The sequence below is a fragment of the Manis javanica genome, chromosome 1 (assembly GCF_040802235.1).
Source record: "Manis javanica isolate MJ-LG chromosome 1, MJ_LKY, whole genome shotgun sequence".
NCBI classification, from domain to species: domain Eukaryota; kingdom Metazoa; phylum Chordata; class Mammalia; order Pholidota; family Manidae; genus Manis; species Manis javanica.
In genome coordinates this window covers 74,155,612-74,172,618 of record NC_133156.1, presented here as the reverse complement: position 1 = coordinate 74,172,618, position 17,007 = coordinate 74,155,612, and the positions used below count along the sequence as shown (strand labels likewise).

The 17,007-nt window shown below is 33.3% G+C and overlaps 1 long non-coding RNA gene across 1 annotated transcript in view; it reads left to right on the top strand.

Annotated features, from left to right (window-relative positions):
* LOC108400265 (uncharacterized) overlaps positions 1-17,007 on the top strand; it is a 1,191,208-nt gene that overhangs the window by 122,501 nt on the left and 1,051,700 nt on the right. The window contains exon 3 of the long non-coding RNA XR_012130102.1: positions 1,818-1,933. This is a non-coding gene — a long non-coding RNA (uncharacterized lncRNA). The remainder of the gene's footprint in view (positions 1-1,817; positions 1,934-17,007) is intronic.

Genomic DNA, 17,007 nt, shown 5'->3' with positions numbered 1-17,007 from the left:
GAGAATTTGTCGGCATGTTTGGATTAATAGCAGAATAATGCCAAATTTATTTTCAGATTTTGGAGATGAAATATTGAAAAGCAATTTAAAAATCTTTAATATTGCTTTCTGAAATATCTAGGTTAATGTATTAGTTTGATTATTAGTGAAAGACATAGCATCTTCTTTTAGAAAACAGTTTGCTGGATTTTGTATACTCTTTGAATACAGAAGCGAGGTACATCTTTCCTTTTATGACTACAATGTAGAACTGCATTCCTGGGGTGTTTGATATTACTAATATTTTCTAACTCGGTGTTTCCTAAATTCTGTTCCACAGGGATACATTTTCACTATAATATAAAACATATAGTTCATAATATAGTGAGAAAAATAAAGATGATATTGTATACTTTGCATAATAATGAATATTTAATTTTATGAAGTATCCCTTATTTTGAGATTATCCTTTTCTTATTGTTATGAATTTCCATTGTCCTTTTATTTATAAATTATGGAAATAATAGGTTGTGATTTTAGAAGGCATTGATTTTAAAAGGTACACTTACTTGGCCAAATAAAATGTCTGCAACACTTTCTTGGACCCCTAAGTATTTAATTTTGGAATTTTACTAGTCCTTCAAATTTAGAGGTCCAAGAACCACTAATTCAATTAATATCTAGTTTTTAAACGGCCTTTAAACAAGAAAAAAAATCCAAAAAGCTCACTTAGAGAAAATCTGACTTAATGATAAAAACTTAATTCCTCTATTTGAAAATAAATGTTCTATTTTGATTTTTGTAATTATGGATCCTCACTTTTAACCATAAATACCCTCAGGAAGAGAGGCCAGTTGTCTGTACTGATGAAGCTTTTCATTAGAGTTCTGGATTTCATTGATATGGTCAACTTTTTTTTTTTAAATTTATGTGCGGTTAATTGAACTAATACTTTTTAGTCCATGACTTGTGTTTTCTCATTGATCCACACAAGGCTAGTTCATAATACAGTGAGAAAAATAAGGATAATATTATTTCCTTCTTTTTTTTGTCTCTTGTACCTTACTTTCATTTTCTCCTCTTTGGAAACTATTTAAATGTTTTTAATCTGTATATTTTATGATTTTATGAGAATGAATATGAACACTATACTATAGAAGATTATACAATATGACTTGAAAAAAAGGGATTGAAATAATTTATCTGTCATATCACTTGAAGAAATGACTTTTCATATCTAATAATGTCTCATTGTGAAGCATTGTTTTTGGAAATTATCAATGATGCATGATCCTACTGCTTAATTACTGGCTAATTTTGGCTTATCTTTCGATGGATATTACTAGGTTATTTTTGTTTATTTACTCCAGGTCAGGGAATGCAAATACACTTTATCTCAACTATCACCTACTACTGTTCAATTAGTAGTAGCTGTTGGAGCACTGAGTTGAGAAGAATTATGAATTTACCCAGGTCATTAGGAAAGACTATCTCATATAAACATGGGGCTGGTGTAGATAGAAACATGCCAACCACATACCTGTCATCTTGCTGAAGGCTGTTATCTTTAGTGCTCTATAGAGATATGTTGGGGTGTAAATGAATGTTGGTAATTAGTAAAACATAAGTGAACAAGGAAAGGCCTAGAATACAAAGTGGGATTCTTCCTAAGTTGGCTATTTTGGAATACATCATTCTTTACATTACTTTATTAAGAATATAATTGTATATTTTTAGCATTAGCTCTGTTAATGTCTATGACATCATGATATTATGGCCTACACATTCCTATTCTATGTTATACATTTTGACACTATTTCTGTATCTTTTTTTTTTAGGCACTATTATTGAAGAGCTTTCAACCACTTTGGATGATGCCAAGGATATATTTCGCTAAAACAGTGATTACACTTTTGGACCTTTGCCTTGTAAAATGGAAAACATAAAATATATGGTAAGTTTATTAAATTATTATCCAGCCTTTTCTTCAGTTATTCCTTTTGTATTTAAAGAATAAGGTATTGGCTTGGAATGATGACATTCTGTTTGTGAATAATCTCACTTGCTGTTTCCTGGCTCCCTTCAAATGATAATTCGTCATCTTCATTGGTCTTTCCTACATTAAATATAACAGTAGTCACTTTACAATTTCATACTTTGCTTTTTGTTAATGATGTTGTCCATGTTTTAGGTTATTTGTTTTTGGTCTTACTTAAATTTTATAACAATTTCAACCTGAATAGAAAGAGAAACAACTATCTCTATATTTTAGAAGTATCCATGTATATTGTTTATGTTATTAAATGTTAGATCATATTACCTTTTCAAATTATACAGCTAATTTGGGTTTTGTTACAAATATTAGAAGGATAAATTTTGCCGTAAGTCTCTCATTACATGTTTTTCTGCATGGAGATTTTCATATACATCAATACAAGTCTTTACCTATTATAATCCTATTGTCAGTTCTTTATATGACTCTTTAGCTTGTGATAAACACCTTGAGAAGTATTTGCCATCCTAGTGTCTACATGACTGTAAGAAAATAAGCTCTACAGTATTCCTCATGATGTGGATTTATTTTTTGCCTCGGGTAATACAAATATCGATAAGCATCTTTCACAGATAACTTTTGTCCCCATCCTACATTCCACTTTATATATGTATGAAATTAACTTTGTAATGAGAAAGTTACTCTTATTTTGTAATCAGGATAGTTAGTTGTAGGCACTTGTACTCACTCTTCCTAGTTTAAACAGCAAAGGATTTATTCAGGGTTATTAGTGACTTCACAAGATCACTGGGAGAGCTGAAATAACAGCTCTCCAAAGAATTAAACTGCTAAAGGAACTGGGACATTCAACAAGTCAAATGCCCTGAGTTCTTTGACAGGTTGTAAGGAGAAGAAAGGCATGAAGGAGGAACCTATTGATTAAAAAAAAAAAAAACCTTAAAAGACACAGCAAATTTTAAAAGGTGGCCAAGATTAAACTACAGTTTCTGGTTATGTATACTGTTAAAAGATAAACTGAGGCATTTAATAATACTAAGAGTTTCTTAGCAAAAATCCATTCAAATTGGGCAGTGTTAAATGGCAAGTAGTTAGGAACACTACAGCAATGGGTGTTGGAGGAGAGATGTTTGTAGAGAAAAGGCATAAGAAAAGTAAGAAGATTATTGATTGGCTAGCACTTAAAGCCCAGCTGGCTGTTTGTGATTATGTTATGTTTCAATTTTGTAAACTTTAGGTATTTACAGTATTATAAAAATTAACTACTGCACCTGAGGAAACCCATCCTCATATGGACTTGATTTAGATGATGAGATTCTGGACTTTAACATGATCCTGTGGTAGGATGAGGATTTGGTGGACTTTGGGAAGGGATGAGTGTATTTTGCATGTGGGAGGGATGTGAATCTGTGGGGCCCAGAGAATAAACTCTGATAGGCAGCTTCTAAAATGACTTCCAATGATCTCTGTCTTCTGATATCCATACCCTGTGTAATCCCTTCCTTTTGAAAGTAGGAATAGAATATGGCAAAAATGATGGATGTCACTTTCTAGGTGAGTTTACAAAAGACTGTGACTTCTGTCTTACTTAATCTGCAAAATTCTTTTCAAGTTTTCCTAATGGTAATAGTTTATAATATGTTAGTCTTTAATAATAGTTAGCAAAAGGTGAAATTTACCATTTGCTTTGGGCTACATTCTTAAAAACCTGACTTGAGGGAGACTGGGCTCACCTGTCCAGTGTGCTTGGGGCCACAGCAGGCTTTACCCTGAATGGAGCTTGAATTCTCTCTTGTGGCCTACCTTAACCAGAAACATATCAGAAGGGGGACTCTGGGAATGTAATTCAGCCTAGCCAAGTACAAAGCCACCAAAATTACTCAGGATACAATTTGTTTATAACCGACAAGATAAATATATGTTTCTTTCCTTTAATTTATCAGTTTTCAAAATAATAATTGCTTCCTTATTATCCCCTGCAGCTAAATGTTTTTTAATTAACTTTTTATTTTAGAACAGTTTTAGATACACAGAAAATTTAATGAAATTATTACAGAGAGTTTCCACAGACCCATATATATCCTGTTTCTCTCATTATTAGCATTTTATATCATGATGGTATATTATAATTAATGAATCAATATCGAAATTTTATTATCAGATAAAGTACACATTTTATTCATATTTCCTTTTGTTCTTTTTCTATTCAGGAGCTCATTCAAGATACACATTACATTTAGTCATACTGTCTCCTTAGGCTCCTCTTGGCTGTGATGGATTCCAAGACTTTCCTTATTTTTAATGACTTTAACTATTTTGAAAAGTACTGGCCAAATATTTTCTGGAATGTCCATCAGTTGGGGTTTGCAGTATGTTTTTCTTATGGTTAGACAGGGTTTAAGTGTTTATGAAGGAAGTTCACAGAATTAAAGTGCCATTTTCATTAAATCATATTCAGGTACATATTATCAACATTACTTATTAACAAAAGGTCTACTGTTGACCTTGATCACCTAGCTGAGATAGTGTTTGTCAGGTTTCCCCACCATAAAGCTACTCTTTCTTCCTCTTCCTGTACTGTATTCCTTGGTAGGAAGTCACTATATGCAGTCCACCCTTAAGGAGAGGGAGTTATGCTCTGAGCAGTGGAGTATTTACATAAATTATTTGGAATTCTGTATCAGTGATTGGTTCATTTTCCTCCACTTATTTATTTACTCAATCATTTACTTAGATCAGTATAAAATCATGAATATTTACTTTATGCTTTGGTTATAGTGCACTACTACTTTATTTTATTCAAATTATTACAGCTTTGGTCACTGGTTCTTCAAGTTGATTCTTGTGTCTCTTTGACATAGCTACATTATTGTGTGTGTGTGTGTGTGTGGTGGGGGTGGGGGCGCATGTGTGCATTAATTTATGTTAAGCTAAATACCAGTATGCTGATGTCTCAGACTCTAACCCTTTGCCACATGGGTATTCTAGACTCCTCCCCTTGTTGTATGTAACCTACCACTCTAGCAATGAGAAACCTGGCTAATGCCATCTACCACCCATTTACTTACTATATACCAGTATGCATGCATAGCAATATAAGAAATGTTAAGCCATACCCTTTTGGGATATCGCTTTATCAGCTGGAACAGAAATGCTAACATACAGTTGTGTTTTTTTTGAGGATTTTTAAAAGTTTTACAGACTACTCATTTCCAAAGTTACTTAGGTCAGCACTTTTTCACCAACCCCTTCAGTGAAATTGTTTCACACTACATTTGTAATGTAGTTAGGTTCTTTTGTCACATCTGTATTCTTTCCTGGGGTCACATGACTTCCTAAATTATTTTTCAAAAAATTCACATATACTAAGGATCACTTTGTGCTGAACACTTCACAAAAGTTTAATAAATGCTTAGTGTCTTATTTTTGTCATTACAGTATCATACAGAATAGTTTCACCTATTTAACCATCCTCACCCACTTGGACTTCTGACAACTACTAATATGGTTTTCACCTCCATAGTTCTGTCTTTTCAAGGTTGTCATATAAATAGAATCAAAATGTATGTGACCTTTTTAGACTGGTTTCTTTCAAGTAGTGACACATATTTAAGATTCATCCATAACTTTCACTCAGTAATATCCCATTCTATATATGTACCAGGTTTTTTATACATTCACTTATTGAAAACCATCTTGGTTGCTTACAGTTTTTGATGATTATTAATTACACTGATATAAACATTTGCTTGCACATTTTTATGTGGAGGTGTTTTCAAATCAGTAGGGTAAATAACCAGGAGTAATTGCTAGATTATATTGTAATACTATGTTTAACTTTAAAAAAAATTTAGGTATAATTGACATATAACATTTTATTAATGTCTGATATACAATGTAATGATTCAATATTTGTAAATGTGAAATGATTGCCACAGTAAATCTAGTGAACATCCATTACCATACATATTTACAATTTTTGTCTTGTAATGAAAACTTTTAAGATTTACTGTCTTAGAGACTTTCAAGTATACAATACAGTATTATTAAAATGTCATCATGCTGTACATTATGTCACCATGACTTACTTATTTTTTTTATACCTTGAAGTTTTTACTTTTTAGCCTCCTTCACCTATTTGCCTGCACCCTGCTCCCCACCTCTGACAACCACTGATCTGTTCTCTGTATTCATGAGCTTTTTTTTTAAGACTACAATAAAAGTGAGATCATATGGTAACTGTATTTCTCTGTCTGACTTATTTCGCTTAGCATAGTATTCTCAAGTTCCATCCATTTTGTTGCAAATGGCAAGATTTCCTTCTTTTTTATGGCTGAATAATATTCCATTGTATATATCACATCTTCTTTATCCATACATCCATCAATGAACACTTAGGTTGCTCCCCTGTTTTGGCTATTGTAAATAATGAACATGGGGATGCATATATCTTTTCAAATTAGTGTTTTCATTTTCATTGGATAAATGTCCAGAAGTGGAATTGCTGAATCATATGGTAGTTCTATTTTTAATGTTTTGAGGAACCTTAATGCTGTTTTCCACAGTGGCTGTCCCAATTTACATTTGCATCAGCAATGCACAAAGGTTCCCCTTTCTTCACATCCTTGCCAGCACTTGTTATTTCTTGTCTTTTTGATAATAGACATTCTAATAGGTGTAAGGTGGTATCTCATTGTGGTTTTGATTTGCATTTCTCTGATGATTTGTGATGTTAAGCACCTTTACCTTGTACCTGTTGGCCATCTGTATGTCTTCTTTGTAAAATCTTTATTTGGGTAGTCTGTCCATTTTTTAGCCAGTCTTTTTTTTTGTCTACTGAGTTGCTTAGTTTAACTTTGTAAGAAACTGCCAAAATATCTTCCTAAAAGGTTGTACCGTTTTGCTTATATTATTGCTATATGCAGTAAGGGATATAGTCTATCCAAATTTTATTTTTTAGGGATAAATTAATTGAAAATATATGTATTCATAATGTGTCTTACATTCTGATTTACTTGCCCCTTAAATCTAAAATTAGATAGACTGTTTTCCTTATTGAATATAGCATATAGCAGGATATTCATTACTTATTATTCAAATTTGCTTTGTATGAAGAAAAAAATCCCCATGGGATATTAATCTAGTGTCCTGGGCAACCATAGCACTTGATAAAGATGTTTTATTCCTCAATCTTGATCTTAGTTTTGTGACTTTTAACATTTCATGCTACCAGTTATTTCATCTTAACAGTTAAGTGATCATCTACCTACCTCCCTTATACAGCAACTTTGGATATAAAATGGACAATGTATGGCATTTTTATATAAGTTTCTCCAGATATTTTACAGCAGGGGATTCTGAGATGATTTCTACTTTCTTAGAGAATTCTATTGAAATTAATTTGTGTGAACTTTTACAAAATTTTATTTTTCCTAAGTAATTTTTATTGGGTAGCATAAAATTCCTTACTTTTCAGAACTCAAAAAAATTTTAGATAGAAAAATATGGAGCATGGTATGTTGACCTGGAAAAAGAAAAGGGCATTTCTAGTTTCCAGTATGTCAAGTGGGTGACCTTTTGAATTTGAACAAAAACAAATTGACAGTGACAGCTTTGGATTTTCTCTGATAACTCTTAAAAAACATTATTGCAAATTGTATCTTAGCAGAAGTGCTTTTGAAAAAAATAAATGAATTATTAATGAAAAATCATTTTATCTCATAGTGCACCTGCTGAGGTTTTGCATTGCCTGCTAAAGTGTATGCAAAATCTGTGCAATTAAACTTTCAATATCAGATTCATTTTGCACTGCTAAAGCCTTACAGTGCATTGTAGAAAGGGCAATGACAAACATGTATTTGTATTTATAGAACATTAAAAAAATAATTAATACTTTAAAAGGTCACAGAAAAAATCAGATGAAGATTTGCTGTGGCATTTAGCCAGAGGTTGAAATGATGAGAGACACATCTTTTTATTTTGAGTGATACTCTGGTCCATTGAATTTGTACTAAGTATTATTTAGAATTAGTTCTTACTTCTGCATGCATGTTTTACAGCACTTGGACTAATGATAGCTTTCAGCAGCAATCACAGAAGATAGGTTCCCACAGTGTCTATTCATGACATGTTTGGCTCTAGTGTTTATATCACGGAGTTGATCAAAAAATTAGGAGAGGGATCTCATGGCCAGGTGTTTGAAAACTGGACAATTTTATGTTAAGGACTCTAATACTCTCAAAAGGCTATCTTAGTTTAAAGATCCAAGTAGTTAAAATGCAGATGAAGCTCTACTACAAAACATATTCCTACAGAAAAATTCTCATCTACAAATATATTTCTATTTTGTGTAGTGGGTAATACATAGATCAAAACTTTACATATTTCTTTTATCTCTTGGAGTTGTATAACAAAATCGTTTCTCTGGTTCCTGTTCATATAATAGTTATATAGGCTTGTTTTATTTGCATTATAGACATCATTCATTTAGTAATTTTTTCATTTATTCATTTTAAATATATCCTTCATTTATTCAACAGGTATTTATTAAGTACAAATTATGTTTTAATTATTATTCTAGGCTCTAGCGGTGCAACAATGAAGTGAATCTCTACCTTTAAGAAGTTTAAGGTTAGTGGAAGAAATAGACATATAAATTTACAGCGATATTGCAGTTAGGCAAGTGCTGTGATTAATTTGTGCCCAAAGCGCTTTGGAAACTCAAAAGCCAGGCATCTAACACCTCCAGGTGTTGGAAAAATGCCAATAAAGACTCCAGAAAAAGTTTCTATTTAGGTTATCTTGAAAGGTGAGAATAAATTAGCTATGTGATAAGGAGGAGGAGAGTATTCTAAGGAGATATAACATGTATAGAGGCACAAGAAACAGCATGGCACAAAAAACTGTTTACAGGGTACAAATGGGGGTTATGGTGGGAAATATGATCAGGGGACATTTTATATAGTATCTGGTACTCTTGGACTCTTGTTCTTAATGCAGTGCTTAGCCATTGGAGGACTTTAAACTGGCAGACAATGTTCAAACTTGTCTTAATAGTTCATTGTAGAGCGAGTGGGAGTTAGATTGGAGGAGGGGCTAAAGGCAAGAAAATTATTATAGTAATCAAGTTGGATATAACTGCCTAAATTAGATAACAGCAGAAAGAATGATGAGGAGAGGACTGATTTGAAACTTGTTTGGAAGTAGAAGTAACAGGACATGGTGATTAAACTAGATTTGTGGGATGAAGGATGTTAGAACAGCATACAGGTATCTGGCAAGGTAGGTGGTGGTATCCTCTAAGATGGGGTCTACAGAAGAAGGAACAGATGATAGCTGAGCCAGGCCAAGTTAGGGTCAACCATTTATGTCATACCATAAAAACAGCTAACCCATCAGCAAATTACAAAGGTGGCAAGAATACTTTACTTTGAGGAGACCTGGATTTTATTCATAGTTCTTGAAAAAGCTGAATTCATTAATTTGTAGGCCACTCAAATGCTCTTAGCCTCAACTTACCATTCAGCTGCAAAAAATGTGAGGTTGGGCTATGTGATCTCTAGAAATATTTCAACAATAGAATTTTGATTACAAAAGATTTCCGTATCACCAGTCTCAAGTAAACATATGTTTGCTCCTGAGTAACCATGCAGAAAATAAAAACCTGTAATAAATTTTAGGGGCCAAGAGGAATGGGCAAGAGAGTATCTGTCTCTCTGTATGATAGTCTTTCTTTTGGTTTTAATTGGTTTTAAGCAAATTTTTAAACTTACCAATATATTATAGAAAAGGTGATGATTTCATCTTAATCCCTTAAGAATGCAGTGTTATAGAAGTGGTTAGTTATACCAAATTTTAATTAAACAATACATTTAGAAACCTAGAAATGATTTAGACAAATTTCTTACTATAACATTAAAAGAAAAATTAAAATATTTTTAGCTATATACCTATATTAAACTTTAAAGAAATCAGTTCAAGGTATTAGCATAAGAAGTATAAAGACCTAATATTTGAATATGAGTATATTTTACTCTTCTTTATGTATCACTTCTCACCAGTAGTACTTAGATACTCCTTTTACTGGATAAACTTTTCTGACCACTCCCTCCCTTCTTTACCTTTTTGATATCTAGGTCCACTGCCTAATGTGCCCTATGTTCAGTTATAACACTCACCCCATTGTTTTAGGCTTTCTTGGTCACTGTCCTTACTAGGCTGTGAGTTCCTTAAAGGCAGAAACTTTGTCTTTTTAAAATTTCTATTTACTTAACACCTAATATTCTGTCTGGTGTACACTAAATATTGGCTGAGTAAGTTAATAAACAAGTGAATGAATGGATCTTCCATTTCAATTCAACTTCTTTGGCGAGTAAAAATTCTTCACAGTCCTAGTAAGGATACTCAGGATGATTGTGAAACAGTGTGACCAGCAGCACCATCTTTATATTGATGACATTTAGCTTTTCCTATTCTTCAGTTCCAGATGACTACAAAATTTAATTATCTAAGTATTTCAACTGAGAGAATCAAATCAATTTGATTAAAAAACAGGTGTCTCTATAAAACAGGTAATATTACTGATCTGTTACATAATTGTACCTACAATGACAGTTTTTTCTTTTACTTCTGAGGTTCACAGTAGATGGATTGTAAACATATACATAATCAAATTATTTTAAATTAATATTATCTTCTAATTCTTTGTAACTGAAGACTTCGATGTTATTTAATATCAAGATTTGGGTATGCAAGCACATCAGTAAAATACTTGAGTTCCTAACTAAATTTAATGATGATCTATCTCTGCCTTCTTTTTATTCTATTGTCACACTGCTAGTCCAGCTCCTTATTAACTTTCACCTCAACCATTGCAATATTTTTCCCACTGAATCCACTGTCTCCTGTCTTTTCCATACAAAAATCTATCCTTCCTGCTGACTGCCAGAGTGATCTGAGTGTAGACAAGTCCCAGCATGTGGTATCTCTGCTCAAAAGCATTACTTTTCCAAGTGCTTATAAAATAAGTTTACATCCTTAGCTTGCTATACAGAGGAAGCCAGATCTATACTAAGATTCAAATCCAACTTAACCTTTATAGCCTTTTCTATTATATATCATATAAAATCAGTCAGATTAGAACCTCTGAATTGCTTCGGCATGGGCAAAACTTCACTCATGGTATTCTTTTTATTTTAGCTTGGCATTTCCTTCCCTTCCAGTTTGTCAAAATTCAAATCCCAGTTCAGTGCTACAGTACCCCAAAAATATTTTTTGACTGACTAGCTGATTCCTTTGTTAAGCTTCTCTTATTATTCCTTTATTATAAGCTTCTCTTACTCCTTCAGTAATATGTATTTTCTTCTCATTGGTGTTTTCATGATGCTTGAGTATCTGTGGTATGGTAATCATTCTGTTACAATACAAGTAATTATACACATTTAACTCCTCTAAGCTGAACTCCCTGGGAGCTGACCTCTGTGTTAGTGACTTTGGATGCACAGTGGCCTTAAGAGATGATACGTACATACTGCTCTTGGGGTGGAGGCAGGACCTTTTGAGCTACCTTTCATGATGTGAGATTTCAAGTTCAGAAAATAGTTGTTGTTTTTCCATGTGTATGGTTTGAATCAGTTAATGCATACTACCTGAACTCATCAGAGAAGTTTTATAAGTTGCAGGGCTAACATTAATTTGTTATGGAGATATACTTATGTCCTATATCTAGGACATCACCTTCCAGATGTGAATGAAATTGGAAAACCAAATTAGTAACCAGAAGGATACTCTACAAAATAGGAGCAAAGGGTTTGTGATAATTTTGGGGGATATTTTCCTTTACCTCAGGGGAAGTCCTGGAGTGATTTACGCTGCTACTGAATTTAGTTATCTAGTGGCTGAACAGTTTTTCTGCAAGAGGCAAGGTTTGTATCTCTTGGATATGTGGGACATGATAGACACAAATTTTTCTTCTTTGCCCATGCTTTTTTTTAACTAGATTCTGCAGCTTTTCTATTTAACAAGACAAAAATTATCTTAGACACATTATAGTAAAATTGGTAGCTGCCCAATTCCATTTTTGGATTAATTAATTGACTTAAATTGGAGCTGAGAGGCATATTTGTTATGGTGACTGAATCCTGGAGACAGCCTGGGCTTCTCACTGGAGATCTGGAGTCATTGTGGTCTCATTTGTAAACATGTTTACAGGAATCATTAAAGTTTGCTGCTTCTGGATATTACTGTATTGTTCTATTTCATATTGGATTTTCTTTTGCCTCTCAGAAGGTGATTTCTGATTCTTGGCTCTACCCTTGTGAGACTTTAGACCATGATTATCTTTCCATACTCCCATTGGCCCATATGATTTTTCTTAAAGGAGAAGGAATTCTAGGGTAGACCCAGAAATAGCTTCAAGCACATTCCTTTCTACCATAAATGTCACAAAGTTATTTTGCAATTTAGTACAAAGCTCCTAGCTGTTAGAAGGTTTCCTTAACCTTCCCTTATTAAATCATCATGAATTTGTTCACCTTTATTTGCAATACTCTCATTGTTTGTAGTTATGATATTCTCTAACGTTTTGAGACTCTGTTAAGGGATTTTTGAAGTGGAGCTAGAAAATAGCCTTCTCTGCTGTGACTTTAAAAGGATATAGATAATGCTGATTGCTTAAAACTAGTTAACATATAATAAATAGGACTGTTTTTACTTATAGCTTGTTCAGGAATATCAGCAGTAACTCATAAAATAAAATGGAGAAAACCCCATAAGACATTTAATAATGTATATACATTGTAAAACATAGCTTAATGAAAGTAAAACAAACAAGAAAAACCTTATATTCCCATCTGCTAAAACCTCAAGTAATGTCCATATATTATGAAACAAAAACATCCTGTCTTGCTTGACACATGTCACAGCTATATGTTGATTCATTTGGAATGGATATCACTTCTGAGGCTATGGCTTCTGATAGAGAATACCCCTCTCTCTTTAAAAGAAACCACAGGATGCAGTTCCGACGGCCTCAGAATTGTAATGACGGGGCATAGAACAACAGATGGTCCCTTAGGCAGACTAATCCCATGTTATTTAATACCAAAAACAAAACTGTCAACTGGTTGAGGGAAAACATAGAGCCTGGAACCAAAGAATTGATGAATAAACATGAAAGAAATTGATTTAGAAATATTTAGGTTGAAATGTATTTTAATTTCTCAGTCTAAACACACATTGTTACTTATTTGGAATCTTACACCACTGTTTGTATTTTAAAAATAAGTTATTTGGAAATGCTGGGATGAAAAGTCTCTCAGGAGGCCTTTCATTAACAATTTTTAAATAAACCAAAACAAAAAATAAGATATTAGTTTGAGTTACTGTTAAGTGATAGTGTGTGTGAGCAACAGGTCGAAAGAAACAACCTCTTCAGAAATTTAATAAATGCGTTAATTAATTTGACATACTGTAGTTTCATCTTGGACTATCTCTAAAGGAATTTAATTGCTTATTTAAGATAAGAATCTCGTTATACTCATGTTTTGGTGAGATTGCACTATGAAATACCTTTGTTCTTTACAAATAGTTCTGGTTTTCATTAAATTTTCTTTTGTCAACATGAAAGTACTCACAAAATTTAAAATAGAGGGAATATATGGTTCCTGTAGAAAATACAAACAGAATGAATATTTATAATGTAGGAAAGGAACTTCAAATCCTACTCCTCAGAAATAATTAATATTACCAGTTAAATAAATGGCCACTCATCTCTTTATCTTTATGTTTACATACACATAATTTTTTTACTAAAATACAGCAGTGTTGGAAATAGTGTTTTGAAATTTGATGTATTAAAAGTTTTAAATCAGTTAAACTGAAAACTGAATTTCAATCTATGGCCAAAATAAACAAAACCTGCACTACTTTCCAAGAGTTTGTCTCAAGAAGGAAAAAAGAAAAAGAGCTATTTTGCCTGCATTACTTCCTAAGAGTTTGTATTAAGGAGGAAAAAAGAAAAAGAGAGCTATTTTGATGCTGTTTCACACTATAATAAGAAAATGTCTTATAGAGGTCAGGGTAACAGTGAGAAAAGTATTATGGTAAATATTCTAAAACCAATTTATTCAACTAAAATTAAATGACTATTATGTGTGAAGAACTGTGCTAGATTTTGTGTATTTGGGAATAAAAGACATGATATGAACCTTAAGCAGCTAATCTAGCAAGATGTATGGAGAAGGAAAAAATAGCTACAGAAGACTACAAAGTAGGGGACCATGGAAACACAGAAGTAGGGCACTCACCCTGGTGGAGTTAATAAAGGAAGGGGTCTTAAAGTTTAAATATTTTCAGCTTCAAGTATTTGCAAAATCTCTAAAGAGGTAATTTGAACTTCAGGTAAAATTGCTTTCTAATTTAAAAGCTATATGTCCCTGGGTGAACTCTGTTAGTTTCAGTTCCCTCATCTATAAAGCAGGGATAATGGTGGTACTTGCCTCCTAGGATTATTGTGAAGAATAAATATATTTAAGTGTTTAGAAAAGTATCTAGTCTAAGCAATATTCACATGATGAATAATAATAAATATTACTCCATTGGCAATCATGTAGTAGAAAATGTGAATCTGTTGCTTTAGAGGGAGATCTAAGATGGTTATATAGTTTGAGGGTCATTAACATACCAGATGAAACCATGGATGTGATTGAAATCACTCACATGAAATATGTAGCATAAGAAAAGTAGAAAAACTAGAGCCAAAAGGAGCACAAACTTAATGGACGTGTGGATAGAGGAGTTGGCTAGAAGGACTGCTGAAGAGTAGCCTGAAAGGAAGGTTGGAAAATCAGTAAATAGGTTCAAAAAAAACCAAGGAAGAAGAAAGTTTCAAGCAGTGGTTACTGAGATATGACAGAGATGTTATATTGTGTTCTGATGAAACATTTCAATTTAATTTGGTAAGTAGGAGGTCATTAGTAAGAATGCCATTGGAAATGGGTTGGAAGTGGATGGTCATGGGCTGAGAATGGAAACAATAGAAAACACTTTTAGTAGAATGATCAGAGAATCTTGAGTGTAGAAAATAAGAGGAAAAAATCAGCTTTAAGTCAAGGGAAAGTTTTGTAAGATGGTAGAGATCTGACATGAGATAAAGACTAGAGAAATATGAAGGAGAGAGCATGACATCAGTGAAGCACAATCTGTGAGAAGTGTCAGGAATTATTTAGTCTTGAGTAAGGAGGATGGGTTGAAATATAGATAAAGGCAAAGAAGGACAAGCTAAGGGCAATCTTGCTGAAGGGATTAAGAAAAATAAATAGTAAGGTAGTAAGTGGTAAGGATTTAAATTATGGGGTTTAAATACATTCATAAATATTTTAATCTGAGGGAAATGAGAGAGGTATATGACCAGGGATAGTTGCAAAATTTATTATATACATGGTTGATGACCCAGATGACACTGGAGACCCTCACTTTGTCATGAAAAGAATCAGTAGGGTTGTGTGATTTTGTTCAACAGTTTCCAGGAGCTTGGCTAGAGGGAGAAACACAATTCTTTGAATTTATTCAGGGTTAGGGTAGCATGGAAGGAAATAATGGGATATGATACATAATGGGCTACAGGGCTATTCAGGGAAAGAGATGAGAAAAGTAGAATGATAGTGTGAAAAAATAGATTAAGGGACTGGAGGATTTCATTAATGTCGTTTGACTCTTGTAATGAAAGTAAGGTAGTGAGTGAAATAATTGAATATTTGGGCAGAAAAATATAATTAATTTCATGATTCCAGAAACGGGACTTTGCTGGGTGTGGTAACATGGGTGAAGGCTGCTGAAGTGAAATAAAGTTAAGGTTCTGTAAATTCACATGACCTTTAATTTCTGATAGGAAGAGAATCCTGTGAAAGACAAAAGAGAATTTATTTGCAAGACTTTATGCTGTATACTCTCTTTTGTATTTCAAATTAGGTACAGTAACTTCCTTATTTATTTTTATTTATTTATTTTTATTTTGGTATCATTAATATACAATTACATGAGCAACATTGTGGTTACTAGATTCCCCCCATTATCAAGTCTCAACCACATACCCCATTACAGTCACTGTCCATCAGCATAGTAAGATGCTATAGAATCACTACTTGTCTTCTCTGCGCTGTACTGCTTTCCCTGTGCTCCCCCTACATTATGTGTGCTAATCATGATGCTCCTTATTCCCCTTGTACCTCCCTTCCCTCCCTAGTCCCTTGCCCTTTCGCAACTGTTAGTCCATACTTGGGTTCTGTGAGTCTGCTAATATTTTGTTCCTTCAGTTTTTGCTTTGTTCTTATACTCCACATATGAGTGAAATCATTTGGTACTTGTCTTTATCTGCCTGGCTTATTTCACTGGGCATAATACCCTCTAGCTCCATCCATGTTGTTGCAAATGGTAGGATTTGTTTTCTTCTTATGGCTGAATAATATTCCATTGTGTATATGTACCACAACTTCTTTATCCATTCATCTACTGATGGACATAGGTTGATTCCAATTCTTGGCTATTATAAATAGTGTTGTGACAAACGTGGGGGTGCATATGTTTTTTGAAACTGGGATCCTGCATTCTTAGTGTAAATTCTTTGGAGTGGAATTCCTGGGTCAAATGGTATTTCTATTTTTAGTTTTTGGAGGAATCTCCATACTACTTTCCACAATGGTTGAACTAGTTACATTCCCCCCAGCAGTGAGGATTCTCCGCATCCTCACCAGCCTTTGTTGTTCTATACTTTACTGTGTTGGCCATCCAAACTGGTGTGAGGTGATATCTCATTGTGGTTATAATTTGCATTTCTCTAATAACTAGCAATGTGGAGCATCTTTTCATGTGCCTGTTGGCCATCTGAATTTCTTCTTTGGAGAAGTGTCTGTTCAGATTCTCTACCCATTTTTAATAGGGTTATTTGCTTTTTGGGTGCTGAGGCTTGTAAGTTCTTTGTATATTTTGGATGTTAACCCCTTGTTGGATATGTCATTTAC